Below are 24874 nucleotides of genomic sequence, written 5' to 3' on the forward strand. Positions count from 1 at the left end.
TATATTGGGAACTCAGCAGTGTAGCTTTTCTCATCACTGTTTCATAAAAGTGTGACACTGCATTGTTACCGGACTAGTATGAAGTGAGGTTGACAGCGGGCAGTCAGAACTGATAGTATCTGACTTCTGGAGGAGTTATTTGCCTGCCCATTCGTTAGCCAACTTTTTCTCACTTGTCTCTTCATCTCTCAATTTTTCTTCTCTTTTCACTGACACTTTCTTTGGAATTTCTCCCTATCCTTTCTCACTCATGTCCACTTCATTTATCTCCTATACATACTTCATGTTGTCACAAGGTCGTCACAGTGGTTTACATTTTCAAATACAACCGTAATTACTTCTTCACTCTTCCTATTCTTACTATATTATCTCCCTAGAGTGAGTTTGGGAGTTGCTGGTTGTGGCACATTATTTATTTATTTTGAAAATTTATGAACCAACTCTGTGACAGCTGGTTGTGGTGGGTTTTCCGGGCTGCGTGGCCGTGGTCTGGTAGATCTTGTTCCTAACGTTTCAATCTACCAGACCATGGCCACACAGCTCGGAAAATCCACCACAACCAGTTGAATCTGGCTGTGAAAGCCTTCGATAGTACAACTCTGAGACACCTTATTCGGCAAGACTGAGGGACTTGGGAGTGTTCAATCCGAAGAAGAGGTGGAGTGTGTGTGATTGCTCTCTTTAAGTATTTTAAATGCTGTCTCTTAGAGAAGGGCAGGGAACTGTTCCTGTTGGCAGCAGAGGATAGGATGCACAATAATTGATATACATTGCAGGCAGCTGGATAGTAAGAAATTTTACAGTAAGAGTAATTCAGTAGTGGAATCAACTGCCTAGGGATATGATGATCTACCCCTCGCTGGCAGTCTTCATGCAGCGGCTGGACAAACTCTTGTCAGGGAAGCTTTAGGCTGATCCTGCATTGAGCAGAGGATTGGACAGTCTGTATGGCCCCTTCCAACTCTATGATTCTGTGTCCCACTCTAGTCCCTTCCTATCAGAACTTGGAAGCATGAAAGTCTTGCGAATCCAACAAAGAGGAGCCATTGGCAGGCTGACTCAAGCCATTTGTCTTTCCAATTGGGCCACATCCGATGCCACCCCAGAGAGATGGAAAAGCGGCAGCATTAGCAGCCGTGGCAGAGACAGGAGAAGTAGAACTTCCTCCCATTTTTGCCATTGCTGGAGTCCAGGACTTCCTTCAAGTTCCTTGCAAGGATGGCGTAAATGGGAAGAGTCTTCTCCTGACCATGCTGCCACTGCCTCATGGGTTCAAAACAAGTTCTGAAGACCTCTGAAGTCCATCCTGAACCTCATACAGGAATAGAGCAAATGGAAGGAAGCTGCCTCCCATTCTTATTGTTGGACCTTGAGTCTAGGGCTCTCTTACAGAGATGGAAGGGAGCGGATGCCATGAACCAGCTCTGGTTCTTGGTGTCTTTGGAATGCTCTGACCACTACTCTGCTTCAGCTGTTTTTTGTTGGAAGTAAGCTTCCCTTAAGAAGCATAATAATTGCAGAAAGTTGAACAGGGTTATCTTATGAAGCTGTTTTCCGCAAATCACCCTGCATATTTCTTAGGTTACCTCCATGCTAGTTTATTGCTGTGCAGTTTGTCCCTTAAGACAAAGTGGGGAACTGCTTCAACCTACATGACATCTCTTTACTTGTCAGTGGTTGATCTTTATAAGTGCTTCAGTAGAAAGCTGGTATATTTAAAACCTACATAAAAGAGATATTGACTTTCCTGCTATTAGGGTTGTGATTCCCATAAATACAGTTCCAGAATTTAAAGTGAACCTGTGAAGTGTATAATGGGCAGATGTGTGTCTCCAAACACTGTGACATCAAATGTACAACGTACATTCAGGGAAGAGGAGAGAAGGGGGGAGTGGCATGCAAGGGGAGGGGAGTGAGTGAGGGGTGGCATGCAAGGGAGGGGGTCTGGCATCTGGACATGGCTCACCCACCTTAGCGGAGTGAGGGGGAGGGGATGGGGGAAGGGGTGGTATGCAAGGGGAAAGGTGAGAGTGCGGGGTGGCATGCAAGGGAGGGGAGCCAATGTTACATTCATCAGGGAGCCAGTATTAGCCATTACCCTCAGCCATAATGTTTACTTGTGACTACTGTGTGGTTAGAGACAAGGATAAATCTCAGAGCAATTGCTCACAAGTCAGTAGCCCAGTAAAATAAGATTTCTGATTAGATCAAAGTCACATTAGAAGCATCTACATTTTTAGACTGTACAGCAATCCTTGCCAGGTAGAATGAAAAAGGAAGGGATATAGGTAACAAAAGGAATATAGATGATAATCTCCTTTCTAGTTCCCAGATGAAGTGTTTTGTGCATCTCAAAGGATTTCTTTCTTTTATATCACCCTTTTTTATCCTAGTAAAAATAATATGTGACCTATCTTGTACCTCTTACTGTATTGAAAGTTATGAAAGGTTCTCCCTCACCTCAAGAATGCCATTTCCATAGGTAATATAGGTTCAGAGGGAATCCTGCCCCGATCTCCTACAAATCTCTACCTATAAAAATGAAGAGTAGGTAGAATATATTGCACCTACATTTGGAAGGGATCTCTCCCCAGAATTTCAGTTTGCTACTCAGTTTGCTCTACAAATAAGATGACAACTTAAAGACATTATTAAAACTTGTTTGTGTTGATTAAGGTGATAGGCAGCCCCATTCAAAAGACTGGGGGCCTGACTGTGGCACTGCGACCACACTGACCCGCTGCCTCCAAGAAGGCTTCCTAGCAGCATGGGGAGGCTAAAATGCAAAAGAAAAAAGAAAAAGAGAGAGCCGCCTGGGCACCATAGGGATTAATGGATTTATGCCACTTTTTTGGTGGTGTTATGTTTGAATCCTCAGATGCCAGCCCATTGGGGACAATGGCCGGGAGGAAGCTGACTAATGTCAGCTCTTCCCCTGGTCATGCTGCCAAACTGCCTCTGCTACACCAGGGGCAGGAGCACAGAGATGCTGGTATGGTGTCAAGCACCATGTCCCACTGCCGGAGAGGGCAACAGCGGCCACCTACTGGCAAATTTACCACTCCACTGGGGCAAGTGCTCTGGGGAGGGCAAATCCACCGGTGCAGGCCTGTAGCAGTCCCACCAGTGGGTTCCCCCTTCCTGTGGATGAAGCTATTATGTACAATTTGTAAAAACTGAAGAAACAAGTAAATTGAGAACAATCTGTATTATTTCACTATTTTAAATTAAAATCCTGGATTAAAATCCTGCCTTCCTTTGATTTTCTGCTGGAGATATCAGCAATGTCAAAACTGAAATAAGACCAAAAAGGAAACCCCAGGCACCTCAAAGACTCTCAAATTGATTGCTTGTTTTTGAGATGCCTCAGGACTCTCTGTATGTGGCATAAACTTGGCATAAGTTTTTATGGGCTCAGACTCAGTTTATCAAAGGCTTGAAGTGGTCCCTAAAGTAGATATGTTTCTATTGACAAGGGTACAGGGGAGAGGGAAGGAAACAGTGAGCCCAAATACCAGGCAATGCAAACTGAAAATAAAATGCTGCTTGTGTTGAAAGACAATAACAAGGAGTCACAGCATCCCAAACATGCAGTGTTCATGATCTCCTCTCTTCCTGTTAAAGATTTGTCCAATGGCAGTCTCAGAGGCCACTAAAGCAAGTTCATTGCACTACCAATTTGTCAAGTCTGTGGGTTTCCCACTGGTGAAGCTGTTCCCTGCAGCAAGAAAATGCCTACAGACATACACAAAGCATGCTACTTTTAGTGCAACAGCCAGAGTTTAATTTCATGTAATGTGAACTTGTGACAACCTGAGACAGTATTCATATTAAGAATCTGAGCCAACGACTGAACATAAAAGTTACAGGGTAGAAGAAGCCATGTTGGTTTGAGTGGCTTCTTTGGAGCAGCTTGACTTTTATATTTGTAGTCAAATAAAGGAATGATAGTTGCAGAAGACTGGGCAGAAAGGAAATGGGGGAAGGATTTAAAGACAATATTTTAATGTTGCTAATGTCTAGGCCCTTGGTCACCCCTCTATGACACCAATTTATTATGCTCTTGTCACTTTTAGAAGTTTGTGACATTTGTGTGGCAATTTCCCCCCTATTGATTTATAACAGCTATAGGCTCCAGTCTTTTGTTGAAATGTTCTAAACCTTTCATTAAAGTTTAAAATTAAATTGCACTTTAAACACACAGAAAAAAAGGGAAGATTAGAGATGTGAAAAAAATTATAACCTCACTCAACTTCAGGGTAGGGAGAAGCAAAAAAGAAGAGCAATTTAACATCCTCCTTTCTCTACTTATGCAATGGAAGGATACAAGATTTAAAGCAGATGGGCAATTAGTTTAAGTGGTGTAGAGTGTGACATTCCCATCAGAGTGGACAAAATGGCTTGTTTAGCCTACAATCTTCTCTGAAGGTGATGTTTTCTGAAACAGCTCTGAATAGAGATAATGCTTTCTTGGGTCAAACAAAATGTCACTGTGTCTTCCGATGGCAATAACCTAGACCAGGATCCACTTTCCCACTGTATAACCCTCAGCATTTTGTAAAAAGCTGGTACCAAAAACTCCCTTCTCAGTGCTGTCACTGGAGGAAGAAATAATGAACGGAGGCCAAAGTGATGAGAGATAAATTAGTAGGATTGCAGATGATATTTTGCAGAAAGCATTGCATCTAATGCTGGCTATGCCAGTGTTCCCAAATATTGTTTGGCATGGTGACTGCCAGGGTGCCTGGGACAGGGACTGATTTTTCACAGTCAAAATGCCCCATGGTAGATCTGGGAGCTTACCTGCCACGGCACTTTTTGCCCTGCTTCTGACTCTTTGCTGCTTCCCGGTTCTTCCCAGGATTTGAGGCTGCACCCAGCTGTTTCTTCATGAGCCCGGTGCTTTTCCATTTGCACTGTGAGCTCTTCTGCAGTATCTTCCACACATGCATGGACAACCTCCGTTTCCCACATTCTGATTGACTGAATCCCCCTGTTCCCTCCACTCACTTTCACTATTTTAGTTTTAAATAACTCTGAACACAAAACGGGTGCTGAGAATTGGCGCCCTTGGCCACCCTCTGTCTAAAATACTCGCGTGTGCGAGAGAATCACCATCCTCCCATTCGCAGCACCTGCACAAGCCACTTTTCTGTCTAAAAACCAAGGTTTCTGTGTTTCTTTTCCACTGCAAGGCGGGGGTGTGTGTGTGCCTGATTCCCAGTTCCTGTTGATTGGTGGAGTGGGCCAGAGCAGCCCTGGTTCTGCTGCTGTGGAGTTTTTCACAGCAGCGGAAGCCACTGGAGCAACAAAGGGGCATTTCAAAAGAACCTCAAATTGGCAGTTTGTTTAAAGTAATGGAGCAAAGCCAATGTTGCAGGGCAGTGCTGGGGCAACTATCTGGCAAACACGCTGCAGCACCGGCAGCTGTGAAGAACTCCTGGCTGCACTGGAGTATTCGCCATGCTAACAACAGGGCATTTTGACCGTGAAAAATCAGCCAGGGAGGGAAGTCCTGCCAGCACTTAATGTGACTATGTAAACCATCCAGTGGGGGAGGCAGGCACTTATAGAGACTTGTGAAAACAACCCACATGTGAGCATCTAGATATTTGGACTGGAGCCAGTAGATGGTATACACTGATGAATATTCTTGTTCTCCTAACATATATTTTGTTCCTTTCTGATTTCACATTATTTTCTCCTTTGTTTTAAGGAAGCAAGAGCTAATAAGGCATACAATCCAGCTTCAGGTGATTAATTTCTAGCTAACACTCATAATGATATCAAATAGCTCTCAGTAGTATATATGGACAACAGCACTAAACACGTTTTAATATAGGTGGGGCTTCTCAGCCCTGAGAAATAAATTGTGAGGTCAAGAAGCAGGGTGGTGATATGACTTTGTAGTTATTCTGGAGCAATCATTATAGAATCCGTGTTGTGTAGTGGTTTAGAGCAGCAGACTCCAATCTGGAGAACCAGGTTTGATACTCCTCCACATACAACCTGCTGGGTGACCTTGGCCTAATCACAGTTCTCTCAGAACTCCCCTGGCCTCACCTACCTCATAAGGTTCTTGTTGTGTGCTTGTGGGGGTGGAGAGGGAAGGCAATTGTAAGTCTGTTTGATGCTCATGATAGAAAAAAGTGAGATATAAAAACCAACTCTTCTTCTTCAACCACCATTTTATTTGTTTTATTTGAAAATTATTTCTCAGCTTTCCTATGTTCAAGGTCTCTAACAAATATAAACCAAAATACAAAACCCAATAAATCTGTGAAAGAAGAATATTTCCACATAAAAACATTAATATTCCTAAACGTCATTTTAAATATACCAATAATAGCACCTTATTAATCAAGTTCTTTGAGGTGCTAGTCATAAAAAAAATCTTCCTCCAGATCATTAATTAAAAGTTAACTGACAGAGAAAGATTTCAGCAATCCTTGCAAATATAATCTTGGTCTTGAGTTGTTTAATTGTGATGTTTTTGGGCCAAATGACAGGTAATGTAGGAAATTGTGATTGGTTTCATGACCTTTTTTTTAAAAAATGAGATGCAGCCATAGAAGGAAGGGAAGGCAGTCTTTTTCACTTCAAGAGTGGCAAAATAACCTATAGAAAGGATAAATTCTGGCTTAATATAAAAGATCTACATAATTGAAATAAATAAATGCTAATTGTAGACAAGTTAGTTGGCTGACTAGGCTTTCCATTGTTTATGGGGTTTTTTTAAATGTAATTTTAACATTTATTTATTTATTTATTTTAAAATTTATATCCCGCCCTTCCCGGAGGGGGTCAGGGCGGCAACATTTCAATAACCCAATAAAATCATTATAAATATGTTAAAACAGTTAAAACAATTTACTGTTTATGTGTTTTTAAATGTCTGTAACCCACCTTGAGTGCCTTTGCTAGACAGAGAGGGATAAAAATTACACATATCAACAAAACAGTGGTTTGCTTGTTAGGTATATAGGAGATGATAATAGAGCCACGCTCGCAGTTACAGCAACCAAAAGAACCATATGACTACAGTATGTCCTGTTTCTGTCCCACCAAACACACAATATAATAATATAACTATTAATATTCTGTGTAAATATAACTATAACTTGTGATATTACCAGAGTACCTCTACACACATAGGGTTGCCTCTCCCCATCACTTTCCAACCTTATTTTAATTGTTTTATTTGTTTAAGACAGTGATTCCCAGTGCTTTTGAATATAAGGACCCCTTTCAATGTTAAAAAAATTGGGAACCCTCACTTAATAGTAGTTGTACTTAGAAAATACTGTTGACATAGAATAGACATAATGACAAAAAGCCACTATGAACTCAGTAACCTCTTTAAATGAAATTGTGTTTTATTATACACAACAGCTTCTACAAACAATTGAAAAATAGTAATAAGTACATGTGTGATACTTGTTACTTATTTGGTCTACGGAAGGTATGTTTGCTACTGGGTCATTCAGTGAGAGGGCTGGAATTGTTTTGCAGCTTTAAGAGACAGGAAATCAGCTTGAAGGATGACAGTACAACTCAAAGAATTGATACGGTATTAGAAAGTTGCATATGTTTGTGTCATTTGGAATTCTAGCTGCATAGCATGACTGCTTTGCTGATGCAGTTAGCAGTTAGTTTGTGTGTGAGTGAAGTGCCAACTTGTGGTAACCCAGTAGGGGTTTTAAGGCAAGAGACTAGCAGAGGTGGTTTGCCATTATTTTCTTCTGCATAGTAGCCCTAGTATTCCATGGTGGTTTCTCATCTAAGCACTAACCTGGACTGATCCTACTGATAAAATGGAGCTAGCCTGGACCACCAATTAACCTGTACTCATGGGAATTGACTTGGATGTATATTAAGCTTTTAGTCCTTGGGTTGGATGCTTATTTATTTTGGATTGCTTATTTATTGGATGCTTATTTATTTTAATTTTAACCCTCCTTTTCAGTGGTAAGTTGGCTCCCAGAGAAGCTCACAGGTATCAAAATGTAACACAAATAATGATTAAAGTTCAATATAAAACCTTCCGAATGCCGTGACTGTTTAATACAGTTCCTCATGTTGTGGTGACCCCCAACATTTATCCATTTTACAGATGGAGAACACTGATGCAGAGAGTCTTAGGCCACCCCTGTGAAAGGGTCATTCGACCCCCAGGTTGAGAACCACTGTGCTAGATCCAGGCATGTTCAAGGGTAATCTGCTTCCCTGGACCTCATTGATGGCACTTGGGTTGTAGGAAGGGGAACCTCATCTACAGAATATGCTATTAGATTTCTGGGCATGTGTATTGAGCTGCAAGTCTTCACTACAGTTTAAGTGTAGTGATTACTAATCTAGGTGACAAAATAAATTAGAATAAATCCAGTCAGGGAGGTGTGAACATCTGTTCCATAATTAAAAGAAAAAAAAACCAACACTATGTGGGGCAACAACTACCAGAAACCACCTATGCATAAAAAGCCCTGAAAAAATTCTGCTGAATGGTTTTATAAAGATGCAATGGTGACATAGAAGTGAACTCAGTTTACTACAATGTGAGCACATTAATGTGCTCTCACCTGTCTTCAGTCATGATTGTTTCAAGTTTTTTCCACTTGCACTCTAATAATCTCTCGAACCGTTTCATCATCCAAAGTTCCTCAGTGAACCTGGACTTCATGGAAGGAGAAAGGATACTCAAGGACAATGGATACTCAAAACCACCAGCCTCTCCCCTCCCCCACAAAAGTGAGGAGCTGAATACTGTGCTCCCTGCTGACTCCTCATGCGCCCTATCCACCCCTCCCTGCTTCTGCCACTGCTGGTAATTGCTTTGAAATTAAGCTTAGCTAACTACCAGTTGAGTGAGTGGTGCTGTGAAGTGACTGGGGGTGGGGACAAGTCAAGGAGGGCACTCCTTCCTGGCCTTGTCCCCACCCACAGCCTCCCTTGGCTGCCACTTGCCTAGAAGTAAGTTAATCTTAATTTGAAAGCAACACAGGCTTTTTTCTAGTGGCAGGTTGAGGAAAGTGGCCCATGTTCCCCACCCCCCACCCCCAAAAGAGCCAGTGTTGCTTTCAAATTAAGCTTGCTTTACTTCCATTATAAGTGTGCTGTGGCTGAGAGGAGACTGGGGGCAGAGACAGGCCAGGGAAAGAGGGCCCTCCTTGACCTGTCCCCATCCCCAGTCTTCTTCTGGCCAGAGTACACCTACCTGGAAGTAAGATAAGCTTAATTTGAAAGCCAATTATAATATTAAAGTGGAGGTGGGAGGATGTGGACAACATTTTCCCCACCCCACTACTTCCATTATAGCTCTCTCTTTCCATCTTTTCTCTCTTCCCCCTTTATCTCCCTTTCTCTCTCTTCCACCTTTCTCTCTCTTACACTCTCTTCCCCTTTTCTCTCTCCCCCTTTTCCCTCTCCCCTTCTCTCTCTTCCCCTTTCTCTCTCTATCTCCTCATTTCTCTTCCTTTTGCTCTTTCTCTCTCTTCCCCTCCCTTTCCTTCAGTTAACACTGCTAGGGTTGCTTGGTCCTCCCCTCCCGAATCCTCTGCTCCAGTGCAGCTGAGTTCAGGTGGTGAGTGGGGCAATTTCAGTGCTTGCCATGGACTCCATTTTCTGTAGCTACACCCTTGCTTGGGCCTCTCTCTCTCTCTCTCTCTCTCTCTCTCTCTCTCTCTCTCTCTCCCTAATTTGCCTCACAACATTGTTGTGAAGTTAAAATGAAGAAGGAAGACAGATATATGCCAGCACTACTTAGAGGTAGGATGGGATTGAAATGTTCTAAATAACAGTACTGTTTGAGTTTTGAAGACTATTGACAAATCATGAGTCTTCTTGTCATTTGTTTGAGTGGTGGTTCGCAAAATGTTGCCCATCTCCAGATAGGGCCTGGAGATGTCTTGGATTTACAACTGGTCTCCAGGCAACAGATCAGTTCCCTTGTGGAAAATGGCTGCTTTGGAGGGTGGATTTCATGGCATTATGCCACACTGAGGTCCCTTGTCTTCCCAAATCCTGCCCTTTCCAGGCTTTACCCCCCTAATCTCCAGGACTTTCTCAACCTAGACCTGACAATCCTAGACTCACCCCAAGAATAATCTAAAATGTTAAAGTAAGATAGGAATCATTAAATATTAAAATTATATTAAAATGTGTCTGAAAAGTTACAAAATAGATTTGGTTACTGATATTAGCTTAACTGTGCAACTCAATCTAATATACATTCATTTATGGAATAGCAATTTTTAGATGCAAATCTCTGTTTTTATCATTGCATCTTGTTTTAGAAAAATGGATGTCACATGTAGATTTTCTGATTCCCCTAATGGGCCAAAGGAGAAAGTTGGAGTGGATTGCTGCTTGCCAGGAACTCCTCACTATCCAAGATAGTCTTGATTTAAAAACAAAAACAAGACCCTTGAACTGGACAGAGCCTGAGGCTTGTACATTTCAAGAGTGCTGTGCCTGAATATATATTTTAGGATGGCCTCATTAAAAAATATGTAGAGAATATCATGATTCACTTGTCCTAGTTCTTACATCTTTTGCTTTCCAAGGTACACATTCTATTGGACAAAATTTAAGCGGGTGGTTAATTTTATATCAGATTTCATGAAGCCAGTAGTTTCTCTTTTACTTCTCAGTGCTGTCTTCTCTGTCACTTAGCATTACAAGTATTACTTACAGAGAAGTAATTACCTTTGACACATAATTATTATAGTTTTGATGACAAGAAGGCCTTTTCTTTTCCTGCTTTTCATAACATATATTCCTGAAAGCAGTCGCTTATTGAAAGTATTTTAAAAGTTTAAAAGCAGTTGGCTTTAGATTGCACTCCAGGATAAGAAGTGAAATGAAAAGAGCTGGGGGAAGGGTGGAGGGTGGAAGAGAGAGGGGACCATTTGAAAGCTCCATCGATGATCTCACACAGGCTGAAGAAAGCCTCCAAGTGTTGTTGATGCTGAATGGAGAAAGTGAGAGAGCTGCCTCATAGCAACCCAGCCAGATCCCCAACAGGAAAGGAGTGCTTTTAAAGTTAATAAACTGGAGGAGGCTTGGAAAAAAGGGGAGGCTCCTGGCAAGGCCGCATAAACTACACAAATGAGTTTCTAATCTTGCCACATGGGCATTTTTCCAACTCTGCACTCTGAGTCAACCCCAGCTGCAGGCCTGGATGAGCAGTTTAACAATCCTTAGCTTCTTTTTTTAATGATCACAATCAGGAATATCATGTTTCTGGAGCCTGGGGGCTATTTGAGGTTTAAACAGGGCAAGTGGCTGGCATTCCTCCAACCATACCTGCAGCTGCATTTTTGGGAAAATTAGCAAATGTAAGGCTGCTGCTGCTGTTGCTGCTGCTGTGATTTCTGCTATTCCTCCATCCTCCCAGTCATGCATGCTTGAACAGAGGGGAAAACCAATGTATTTAAAATATAAATAGATAGAAAACAAATATGATCAGTAATGCTTTAGAAAGTTGTTTTTATTCAAGGTTTGGTTTTACGACTTTGGATCTGAAAAGGAAGGTGAACATACCCTTCAGCATTGGTTGGATGAACATGATGGGGTGGGGGTGGGGATGGATAGCAAAAAGATATATTTCAAAATCTGGTAAAATATATTAACATACATATGTTTGAAGGAATTTAAAAAAAATAATAGTGTGTGAAAAAATATTCCCAAGGTACATATGATACTATATGCAAAACATATATTCACAAGAAAATCAAAGCATGCCCCATCATAGACTGATAGTTCATCAATGCAATTACTCTGTCCAAACCCATTAACATCTGTTCTTCCTGTTGGCAGGATGCTGATCTAGTACCTATTTAGGCAAAAGCGATAGCTATGAAACTTCCATATGAGAGGAATCAATAAATATATAGTAGATCTCATCCACAACAACGTAAAAGTAAATTAGAAGGGTTTCCTGTATATACTCTAAATTTAGAGGATATGGTAAACCTTTTTTTTTTTTAAAAAAGTTCTAATTCCACATATTGCAAGAATGAAAACAAAGGCTGTTTTGGATAAACTATTGCATCCAGATGTGCAGATGCTTTCTGGTGAATAACCACAGGACACGTTCTTGGAATAAATTGGGCTGTAGCCCTTTTCTTATTATTTACATCATTAAGGTGGAAGCTGGGCATGCAAAAGGAGCACATCACTGGCCGGTCAGCGCCCCGGCTGACCCCGGGACTAGCCCTCCCCTTCCTTACATGCCACCCCTCCCTTCCCTTCCCCTCCCTCCGCTAGGGCTGGTGGGCCATGTCCATATGCCAGGCCCCCTTCCCTTCCGTCCCCTCCCTTGCATGCCACCCCTCCCTTGCTTGCTAAAATTCAACAGCAGTCACAGAAGCATAAGAATAAACTAATTGCAGAGCACTGTCCTCCTTGATTATAAGCACTATTGTACTTTTGAAAAACCTTGAACTGCCTTTCCTTGAAGTATAACGAGGCCAGTTACTTATCTAGAATCTGGCTAGCTGTTGTGTTAAGATTATACTGCTGTGCCATTCTAAACTGTATACAAAAAGTTTTTTTCATTACTCTAGTGGGAGAGATGTAATAATTTTTCCAAAACATCTTGTTATTGTGTTGTAAAATTATTTTGGTTACTTATAAGTAAATTGCTACTCCAGTGGGAGACAAAAAATTTTTTGAAGTAATTATTGTAGCCTGGTTGGTACAAGTTTTCTTCTTTTCATTTTGGTGTGTACCTTCCCCTTTTGCATAGCATGGAGGACTTAGTGAGCACATCATTTCCTTCTAATTGCTTATAGACTGTATTGTCAAAGGCTTTCCTGGCCGGATTCAACTGATTGTTGTGAATTTTTCGGGCTGTGTGGCCGTGGTCTGGTAGGTCTTGTTCCTAATGTTTCATCTGTTTCTGTGCCTGGCATCTTCAGAAGTGTATCACAGAGAGAAATCTGTTATACACCAGTGCAGCTGCAGGCGAAACATTAGGAACAAGACCATGGCCACACAGCCCAGAAAACTCACAACAACCAGTGCTTACAGACTGTCTATTTCAGGGATCTGCAACCTGCGGCTCTCCAGATGTTCATGGACTAAAAATCCCCACAGCCCCTGCCAGCATGGCCAATTGGGGCTGATGGGAATTGTAGTCCATGAACATCTGGAGAGCTGCAGGTTGCAGACACCTGGTCTATTTAATTATCTACTCTAGAATTTTTCCTGGTATTGATGTCAGGCTGACTGGACAATAATTGTTTGGGTCAGCACTACCAGTTCATAAACTGAGAGATTAAATAGGTACTGTGCCTATGAAATGGGATATGGAAAGTACAGAAAAACTTGCGTAAACAAAACGCATAATGTGGGCAACCAGGAAATTACATTTGTTGCCCTCTGGTTCTTCCTTTTAACACCAATTGTTCACTCTGAAAGTCATCAATTACTGTTCAACATTTTAGGAAGCATCTCTAATTTAAGGCTTTTCAATACTGCAAGAGCTGGGATGGAGGGAACAGCCAGGATTGGTGAATGCTGGAAATAAGTCATATTGGAGTTTAGACTCCTGAGCCAGAGTTAGTAACATGCAATACATAAAACAAGCTTTTGGTCCTATTTTCCTTCTGTCTTGACTTCTGTTTCCTTTCTTCTATTTCTTTTCCTAAGGACGGAATTAACTAATTGCTGTTTCAGCTGAATGATGATAGATGTGTATGTATTATTGGTGCCATAAGTTCTGACATTTTTTCCACAGTGAACCCATACACACACACACTAAACTGCAGTTCTCTAGGGCTGCCAGAGTTATAGGCCAGTCTGGTAAAGAGAAGTATGATAACGTTTTTTCAGGTCCTGTTTAGTTAAGGCAGAGAAGTTGGGATCCAGCCAATATCTCCACCACTCAAGGCTCTTTTCACAGTCCAAAATTATTTGGTTTAAACATTTCCAACTGTGAGGAGGTCCCATTTCACTGATTATGCAGTCATTCACTTTTCCACATCAACATCAAAGTCATTAACAACTGAGTATTATTGCTTTGGCTGGAATTCAGTTAAGGACTAGAGGGATGCTGCTCTTTATTAAGATAAAGCATGGTTTGGTTATGTCACCCATGAAATAATCAATTTACTGTGTTGGTTAATTTCCTCCTCCTTTGATCTATGAATTAAATTCAACCAATCATTTTTTCACATAACTGCCACTAAAATGATGGTTTAAAATGACTGTATCCACATTTTCTGTTGAGGATCGTCTTTTAAGTAGAGTGCATGAATGTTGCTTCAATACTGCAAGGCATTTTTTTCAGTCAATCATCCTATTCCCTTTTTCCAGTTTTCTTCTTCCAAGGGAACAAGACCTCCCACTACTACCTTGACATGATAAAGGTAAGATGTTTCCAACAGCCTTGATGAAACAAGAATCTGAAAAAGGAAAGAAATCTCCATCTAGAATTTGCAGCAATGGACCTGCCATTCAACCCTCCCCCCCTCAAAAGCCCTTGCAAACAAACAGGACTTGCAGAGCCAGCTGAAAGTCACCAGGGAGGTTCCTCACGTTTGTGTGGAATGATTTTTTTTAAAAAAAAGATCCCAAATTTACAGGCCTGAAAAATGACCAGAAAAAAATCTCAAACTGCTAACAATACTTATAAAAATGTTTAAGGTGCATACCCTGAGTCAATATTCTACATTCTAAATCTAAATTCCAAATCTGAATGTTAATGTTACTACACCCCTTTCTAACTTATGCCTAATTACTGTTTTAGACTCAAATTCAAGTTTGTTCAAGTGTTTAGGATTTTCATGAAGTGGTCATTATTCTGTTTCAGTAAATGACAATAAAGGTAAAAGGTAAAGTTTCCCCTTCAGTCGTGTTCGACCCTGGGGTACCACTGCAAGCAATCATTTCATAGGCAAGCCGTTTTTGTGGGGTGGTTTGCCATTGCTTTCCCTGGCTATTCTTCACCACCTAGCTGTGTGCTAGGTTCTCATTTACTCATTTACCGACCAAGGAATGGATGGATGGCTGAGTTGACCATGAGCCAGCTGCCAGGATATCTGACCCACAGCGGGCTCGAACTCCTGACCGTGTGGGTGGCAGTGCAAGCACTTAACCACTACACCACACGGCTCCTAAAATGACAATAATCCTACAGGAATTCCTGACCAGGGTCTAAGCTCATAATTTTGCATTTGCTAAATTCCACTTCAATATTAGGCAACTGAAACAATCACTGATAAAATTTTATTGACTGATTGGTAAGAATGACAGGTTTACACATACTACTGACAGCAGAGCTTTCCCCCTTTGTCATCCAGCCAAGGTAATCATAAGAACGTGCCGAAGACAAGAGAAAGTGTTGTTCATGTAAACATGCTAGACACAATCCAGCCTAGAGTTAGGCACACCTAAAATTGTTGATTTAAGGTGTACTAATTGTAAGTTGGATTGGGGCCATTGTGCTTTGTGTATTTGTCAATAAATGTTCATTTTGTTGCTTTCTTCCTCATACCTTTTGGTGGCTTAACAATTTTTGCTTTAATTTTTAACATTCAGTCTGTGCTTTTGATTAGAAAACAGAAAAAAAATGCAAGAAGTTCTCTGTAGTATGAAGAACTTAATGGGAATTAAACATTTCCCAAAAACATATGCAATAAGACTGAAAGTCAAATTGTGATCTGTCCTCATCTGTCCCTTATTCCAGGAGTAAATGTTTTAAAATACTCCCATTAACCAGTAAATGTTTTGAAATACCCCACATTAACCAACCTTCTGTAGCAGAAATAAATAGAAAACCTATAGCACCATAAAGACTAGCAAGATTTTATAGACTAGACCTCATTAATTTTCCATAACATTCCTGTTTCAGAAAAGGTATTCCAAAACTAGACCCCAAATAAGAATGGATATTCCTCAGCAGCGGAGCATATGGCTGGTACGCAGAATGCTCCATACTACATGGAATCTACGCTAAAAATATGTCAAGTTACTGGAAAATACCTCTGTTTCAGCTCAGGGACAGCGTCTACCAGTTGAAAAAGTACATTTATTTTATTTTACAAAAATTATATTCTGCCTTCTTCCCTCCCAGGGGCAGCTAACAAATAAACACATACACAAAAAAATCTCTCAGCCCCATATACCTCACAAAATATCTGTTGTGGGGAGTGGAAGGAGTTTGTAAACCACTTTGAGACTCCTTACAGTTTAGTAAAGCGGGGTATAAATCCAAACTATTATAACTATTATGTTGTTTGATATCATATTATTCTTATTTTGTTTGGTATCAAAATGTCTGTGCTGAATATTCGGATTGTGCTCACTACTGACTGGATTTCTGTGTCTGATTTCCCATAGCACTTCAAATCATCGATGTACAACAAATGTGAGATTTTTTCAGAGTCCATGGCCATTTGATATCCCAACTTCATTTTCTTTAAAATTATTGTTAGTGGGAACATGGCAATTGTAAACAGTAAAGGCGATAGTGAATCTCCTTGGAAAATCCCTTGCTTGATGCTAACTGTTCCATAGTTTTCATTTTCGACTGTCAGTTGAGTTTTCTACTGTCTCATCGCTTTTTCAATGAATACTCGAATGTTTTTCTGACACCAATTATTTCCAAGCATTTCATGATCCATCTATGGGGCAGTGAGTCTTGTAGTCAATCCAGACCATATGCAAATTCATTCTTAAATTCTTGCAGTTCTCCATTATCATTTTGTCCATCAGGAGTTGATCTTTTGTACTCCTGCTCCTTGTTTTGTTCCCCGTTTTGCTCTAACGGCAGGATGTTATTTGCTTTCAAGTTGTCCATGATGTTATCTGCTATTATGCTGGTGAGCAGTTTGAGCATTGTGGGTAAACATGTTATTAGCCTGTAGTTTTCAGGTGTTGTACTTTTGGCCGGATCTTTCTGAATGAAGTATATCTTCCCAATTGTTAGGTATTCAGCGATTTCATCATTTTGCATGATTTCACTGAACTGCTTGGTCATTGCCAGGTGCAAACTGGTTAGATATTTTAGCCAGAAGCCATGCAGATGATCATGTCCAGGTGCCATCACTTTCTTGATTCGATGTTTTATCATATCAGTGGTTATTTCCAGTTCTTACATTTGTTTTTTGCCAACTCCTTTCTCAAAATCTTTTATTCACTGTGCCTTCTTGTTGTAATCCTTCTCATTTTCCCATAGATCATTCCAAAATTGAAGTGTTGCATTTTTCTGTGTTTTTTTTTTTGCTTTCAACATTGATTTTTGTGTTGAGACTTTGATATAAATGTCTTTGGTCTCATTGAAATTGCTCATTTTGTCTGTACTGGATGTTGCTTGTTTCATATCTTTCAATTTTTCAAGCTGTGGCTGTTGTTTGTTGCTTGGTGATCTCCAGCGCTTCTTCAATTGCTCTAGTGTCTAGCCAGTACTTTCTAATTAGTTCTTTCATGATCTTGCCATTCTTTAATTTTTGTTCCTTCATTTTTTTTCCAGGTTACTTGCATCTGATCTTAGTTTTTTGATCTTCTGTTCCAGTCTAATTTTCCACTTCGGTTTTGATGGCTGATTTATCTTGGGTTTAGGTGTTTCAATTCCTAGTTCTGGTGACTACTACAGCTGTACTGTACATGAGCTGCTTGGTTTCTTTGATGGAAGTTATTTCAATTTTCATCAATGTCTTGTTTACATCCCTCATTATGGGTGCCAGAACTTTTTTGGGCATCATTTTCAATGGTGGCAGCCATTGTCTTTCCTCATTTGATTACATATACTTGATTATCTTTTTCCTTAATTATTTTTGTCTTTCAGTCAGTCCATCAGTGCAGTATGTTGGCTGCAGTATTATCTCCTCTCCGATACTGACATTTTCATCTGACAGTTCTACTATTACACCTTTTGATGTTTCTTGACTATGTAGTGTTCTTTCTTCTGGTGTTACAGTTGATTTCTTTTCAGATTTTTTTCTGGATTTCTTCCATTTCTGTCTCTATAAACACATGATTTCATATGATGAATCACCTTTGATGTACCAGTCTTTGCTCAGTGTTATTTGAATCCGGGTACTGTTGTTTTCACAGTTCATACATTCCCTTTAAGTATCCTCTTACCACTGGCTCTCAGTTGTACTAACGGGCCATGATGGAACGATTTCCTTGAGCACTTCATAGTTGGTCCACTTGTAGCCCACTTGTCAAGACATGCCCAGGGACCTCAGCATGCAGTGTGGCCCTTGTTAACTGCACAATGACCAATGAGGTATGGAATTATCTTTTGTTTCACCTTATTGTATGGGTTGATGGACACACTTAGTCTGATTTCTCAGTTGAAACCTGTCTGACTTGGGAAACCCTTCTGGTATTATACATTACCTCCAGCATAGCTCTCAACATAATTGAAGCACACAAATCCTTTCCCCATGACAAGGAGGGTCCATGAGGGAATGATGATGATGATGATGATGATGATGATGATGATGATGATGATGATGATGATCCTCTGTTTGCAAGTCAGTGCTTGTTGGTGTTCATAGATTGCATGTCTCAGAATTCAGTTTTCATTCACTACTTTCTGTTCATATGACAGAATTCAGAGGAAATCAATTCTGAAATATTTGTGTGTATAAGAACAATATGAATATCAAAGTAACTGCACAGACAAGAAAACTAGTTTATGCTTTTCTGATGTTCTCAGGATTTATTTCCCTTCCTGAAGCAAGCAAATCCTAACATTTCATATCTTTTCTATAGCATGGACATCACATTAACATGCTGAAATTGTGTATTTTATGATAAACAGCATATGTATGGCACATTTTCCATCTGTGATCAAGGCATTATTGTGCATGACAGAAATGCCCCTTTAGCATCCTGCATTTCATATAATGTTGGTACAGAACCTCACATGCAATTAACAGTTTCATATCTTTGCCAATAATTATATTTAAATCCTTGGTTTGCCACTGTCCTCTTTTCTTGAACTGCAGCATTTTCTTACATGATGGACGAATTAACAGTGCCATCTTAAGTCAAGTTCTAAGTCCATTGAAGTTAGCAGTATATAAAACTCAATAATAAATAAATAAATAAATAAATGGATGAATGAATGAATGAATGAATGAATGAATGAATGAATAAATAAATGAATGAATAAATAATAAAAGGGTATAAATGCACTTCAGGTTGCCCAAAGAAGAAGAGTAGTGATACAATAAAATCCGGCTGTACAAAGTGCAAGGTTATCTATCTGGGGACTCATGGTAGCATTTTAATTATTGGCAGGGAACTCATTAACATGAAACAATGGAGAACCAAAAGTATCTGAAAAGTATTAGTATCTCAAAACTCTGTATGAGCTACCTCCACCCCCTGGGAAGGACCAAATGGCCACAGGAGGTTGCTCTTGCCCCTGTCCCCAGGAACATGCAAATAGGTGCTGTATATTTACTGTGTACCTTAGTAAGTGGGTGCTGTATATTTACTGTGTACCTAAGCAAAGTTATTTCCTTCTATACCCATTGACATCAATGGACATAGAAAGGTGTAACTCTTTACTGTGCTTAGGACTACAGTATAAATGACCTAATCAAAAAGAACAACAATCATGGGATGAAATTCAGTTGCACAAAATGCAAAACAGTACATGTGGGGATTAATGGCAACTTTGTAATATTGGCAGGGTGTTCTTGAACAAAAATGGTATAAGAAGAAAAGGATCTGGGCAGTTTTAGGATCTCAAATATAGTTGTGACCTACTGACATGATATTGCCTTTACATCTTGATCCAAAATATGTCTAAGAATATCATTGAATTAGTAAATATGTTGAAAACTTTCTGTTGAAAAACATTCTGAGATATTGCTGTCCAACATAGGAGATTCTTTCTTACAGAGATCCACAGAAATCTGTGCATGAACTGATGAAATATATTCGCCACTCAATTCTAATCTGTATTCCTTGGATAAAATAGCATTTTTGTGCTGCAAAGAAGATATATCAATGTATCTAATTCTTAGTGTGGCCAAATCTGTGGATACATAAATGCAGAGAATGGAGCAATGGTCAGAAAAGACAGCTCTTTCAACCTACCTAAAAATTGCCCCAGGTTTGCAAAGACATTTGAAATTAAAAAAAAAAACCATGGGGTGGGAGTGGGGGTAATACTCCTCAAAATAATAGAAGAAGCACTTGTAACATTAAGGCACAAATTCCCTCAGTGGAAATTGCTACCACAACAGCATTGCCAGATACTGACAGCAACTGAAAGGTAGGAACCGGAATGGGTGGGGGGCAGGGCCCTTTCCAAGGCTGTTTTTACTTTTGTGAGAAGACTCATCACACTCCAGCCTGGCAAGGCTATAAGACTTTCTACCATGCAACTTGCATGAGTTATGCAAGCCCATCTCCTTGCTACTCCTTGCTACTAACAGCCGCATGAAAGTATTGTAGAGGTTAGAATTTCAGATTAGGATACAGGAAACCCAATTTCTAATCACCATTCTGCTATGGAAGCTCATGGGTGAACTTGGGCTAGTTATACAATCTTAGCTTAACTTACCTCACAAGATTGCTATAAAATGGAGGAAAGAAGAATGATATCAGATGCTTTGGGTCCCCATTGTGGAGAAAGGAAGGGTATACATGAGGAGGGCTGGTGGGTGAGTGGGAAGGAGAGAAGGAAAGGTGAGGATAGGGTGGTTGCTAGGAGGATGGAAAGAGGAAATAGAATGAGGGAAGGAATACAGGGAAAAATAAGATGTACCACACAAGTCCCTGCAGATTCTCCACCATGCCACTAGGTGTGTGTGATAACTAGCGCTATGTACCTGGGCCATAATTTTCCTGGAGAGAGACTACCAGGGAGAGGGTAGGAAGGGAAGATGAAGACAGAGGAGTAGATAAAGATATTTTGGTGGATGGAAGGAAAAAAGCAAGGCTATGGAGGTTTTCAGGGAAAAAATAGGAAATAGTGGGGGAGGGGAGTTGAGATGCCCTATGCAAGCCTTTGAGGGTCCCCCACTTGTAGAGGTTATAATAATCTATATTGAGGTATAGTAGTTGTTGTTTTGTAAACCAATGTGTGAGTAGACCCTTTGAAGTAAAATAATAAAGACTACAATAATAAAGACTACAAACTTACAATTTAATGTACAAGAAACAATGGGGGAATTACAGAGAAGAAGGGAATGACTCAGGCTTGGATACCTATGAAAGGAATTGGGTCAAGGTATTTTTTAAATAGCCTGACTGACCAGAAGAGATTATAAATATTTGGGGAAAAGAACAAAACTGAAAGATGAAATCCTTAGCAAGTAATCAAGGACCATAGTAGATGAGAGGGTGTGCAGAGAAAGAAAAGAGGAAAAGGGAACATTAAAGGTATATAAAATTATTAATGAGCTGTTGAAAGCAGGAAGAATGTTCATCTTCCTCTACCATAATGCTTTAACTTAGGGGCATCCAATGAAATTGATGGGCAATATATTTAACACAGACAAAAGGAAGCATGCCTTTACTCAATGAATAATTAAATTCTGGAATTCACTTTAAGAGTGATGGCCACCAGGATAGATAAGTAAATGGAAACTCCACATCCAGATACTGCAAACCTCTCAATACCAGTGCCAGGAAAAATATCAAAGAAAGATTTTGGCCTCTATACACTGTTTTCTTATCCTCCTGGGCAGCTAGTTGGCTGCTGTGTAAAACAGGATGCTGGATTAGATGGGCCACAGGTCTGATCTTTAAAATGAGCAAGCAAATGTGATAGGTCACAGTTCAGAGGTTATTTTAGATTGTGTGACTTAAATCTCATTGAAATATATGAAACGATTAAGTCACAGATGACATTAAAACCCATTTTTACAATAAATTTTTCTGGACCTTTCCTGATATTTTGGCATTGCCTCTTTAACTATTTTGGGAGACCACAAAGCTGGTACAGTTGGTTAATATACCCTTTTTCCTTTTACAAAAACATAATTTGTTTTCTAGCACTCATCCTTTCCCAATCTGTATATACCCTGATTTCCCGAATATAAGACATCCCCTGAAAATAAGACATAGTAGAGGTTTTGCTGAAGTGCGAAATATAAGGCATCCCCCGAAAGTAAGACATAGCAAAGTTTTTGTTTAGAAGCATGCCCGATGAACAGAACACAGAAAAATAAGACATCCCCTGAATATAAGACGTAGCGCATCTTTGGGAGCAAAAATTGACTTAAGACACTGTCTTATTTTCGGGGAAACATGGTAGCAAATGGTTAGTAATTTCAAGGATTCTCCTTTAAGGATAGTTACGAATCCTGAATATAGTGCAGGCATTTCCCAGTTCTCAGCCAGACTAGCCATATTGAGGAGAAAATCAGGTTCAGGTTCAATCAGGTTCAAGGTGTTGGTTCTTACCTTTAAAGACCTAAACAGTCTAGGGCCATCGTCAGAGGTGGAGCTTCCATGGGGTGGCCTGGGGATAAATGCCCCAGGCAGCCACCATTCATGTCACATGGGGGTGGTGGAAAATCCTTCCCCCCGGGTCTATACACTGGATGAGGCTCGCAGTGCCCGGCATGTAATTCATCTTCATCTGGCTGCAGCAGAAGCCCTGTCACCAAGCATCTGCTCTGGAAGAAGTAGAAGCTCCCTGTCTGGGGGCTGGTTCTGGGACCCAGTCCAGCTGGACCCCCAGCCCACCAGAAAGCCCCATGCCCTTCCCTCAAAACCTGGGCTCTTCCAGGCCAGGCCAGCTCCAGTCACACTCTAGCCCTGCCCCTCTGTTAGCCGGGCTCCAGGGCCCTTCTGGCAGCAGCCATGCCCTGTTTTCAGCCCCCGCCTGCCTCTGTGGCTTGGTTGCCCCTGCCCCGCCTGGGGAGCAGCCGGCTGCTCACGGGCCTGACACCCAGCTGGGCCACAGCTCCACCCCCAGCAGTTCCCCATCCCAAGGCTGCAGAGGTAAGCGGCAGGGGTGATAAAGAAGAGTCAATGCAAGAGCGAGGTGAGGATGCGGGTGGCAGAAAAGATGGGGGCTTGGCTCAAGCTGCAGGAGAGGCATTCCAGCAAACATGCCTGGGCTCAGCTTGCAAACTCCGCAGGGCTGAGCAGGAAGTAAGTTCAGTTGAACTCAGTTGAACTGACTGCATTGCTCAAAGTATCTCTGATGACCTCTGATGCTATTTTGAGACACTCAAACATTGCTAATGCTGCAGAATTCAAACAAAGCTTTCCAGCCAAGTTTTACATTCACATGACAGTCATTTAGGCACAAACCAATGTAACAGTCGGATGAGAAATATGTGGCTCAAATTAGTTTTTCCTTAAACTGGTTTATAATGTGAATGTACGTAGTACATTTTCAGTATAGGATCTCCATGCTCAGATGCAGTTTATCTTAGCTGTTGGATACAACAAAAGGGAGGGGGAAACTTTGGCATTCATACCCTGTTTGTGAGATTTCTGGCATTATCAGATGGACCGCAGCAGGAAACAGGATGCTAGACCAGATGGATCCTATAGGCTCTTTTCATGTAGAATGTACATTTTCATATATGTATAATGTATATTCTACATAAAGAAGAATTGATAGAATTCATCTAATTTTGAACATACATTTGTTCTATTTAAAAAGAGCCTACAACATCCATGTATGTGTGCGTGTATTCAGTAGTTACATTTCTGTAACTGCTGTCACTTGTAATTGGAGCATGCACTATGCAAAATCATCTCAAAATACATGATTGCCATTTTGTCTGAATGTGTGGATGTTCCAGTTTTCATACACATGTATGCTGAAAAATCAGGGTTTCTGATTTTTCAGAATGATGCATTTTCAATACAATTTCACAATTGCTTGCAAGTGGATTTTGCTATTCCACACAGTAAAATCTAGCTTCAAAGTGCATTGAAAATGCATTATTCTGCATGTGCAGAAGGAGCCCAAGGCAATCATAACCTCATAATACTGCACAGCCCAGCTACCTCACAAAAGTAACTACCTCACAGAAGCCCCTTGTGACTGCCCCCCTCCATTAAGGAGCAAACTCTAGGAGAGTTTGGTCATGTCGGGGGAAGGCAGCTGCCTATACGGGGGAGGGGGTGGAAAACTCAGATTTTGCATCGGGCTACATTTTCCCTAGATATGCCTCTGGCCATCATACCTGCAGGTTCACCTCTACTGATATACCCCACAAAGTGTGTTACATAACATAACAACCTGCTGGTAATCCCTACCCTGAAAGAAATCTGACTAGCCTTGACCAAGGACAGGATGTTTTCAGTCCTGGCCCCAACCTGGTAGAACGCTCCATCTAATGAGGCCCAGTTTCACAGACAAAGTTTTTCCACCAAGCATATAGCTTAGGCAACAACGGTTCTGTTACCATCATGTTTGGCCTTCTCCCCCCGCCCTTTTTTCTTTTTGACCTCTACCATGCCACTCTGCCTTATCCATGAATGATAAGCTGAAGAGGTTTTTCAAATCTGTTTTTAAGTTGCCTCTGTCTCTTTGTTTTTACGGGTGGCTGTTGTATATTATATATGATTAATGTATTATCCTAAGACTTAATTGTCTAAGGACAGAAAGCATGGCGATGACACACTCCTAGCCAATTGCTGCACAGAACTCTCTTCCAGCCAAGCTATGCGTAATGATTGGCTGGAAGTAAGTCCTACATGATGATTGGCTACATGAGCCTTCCCCCCGCCCCCCACCTTGCAACCTTGGGCCTTTGGAAGCAGGAGAGCCTGATCCTGGGTGCTGGACTGAGTATGCTGACCCAGGATTGTTCCTTGATTTATTTTATAGGGCATGTCTTCGAAGCTTCACAGACTTGATATGATAATCAACATGGATTTTCTTATCAAGTCTGTGAAGCTTGAAGATACTTCCTCTAAAATAAAAAAG

The sequence above is a fragment of the Sphaerodactylus townsendi genome, linkage group LG02, assembly GCF_021028975.2.
Source record: "Sphaerodactylus townsendi isolate TG3544 linkage group LG02, MPM_Stown_v2.3, whole genome shotgun sequence".
Classification (NCBI taxonomy): Eukaryota; Metazoa; Chordata; class Lepidosauria; order Squamata; family Sphaerodactylidae; genus Sphaerodactylus; species Sphaerodactylus townsendi.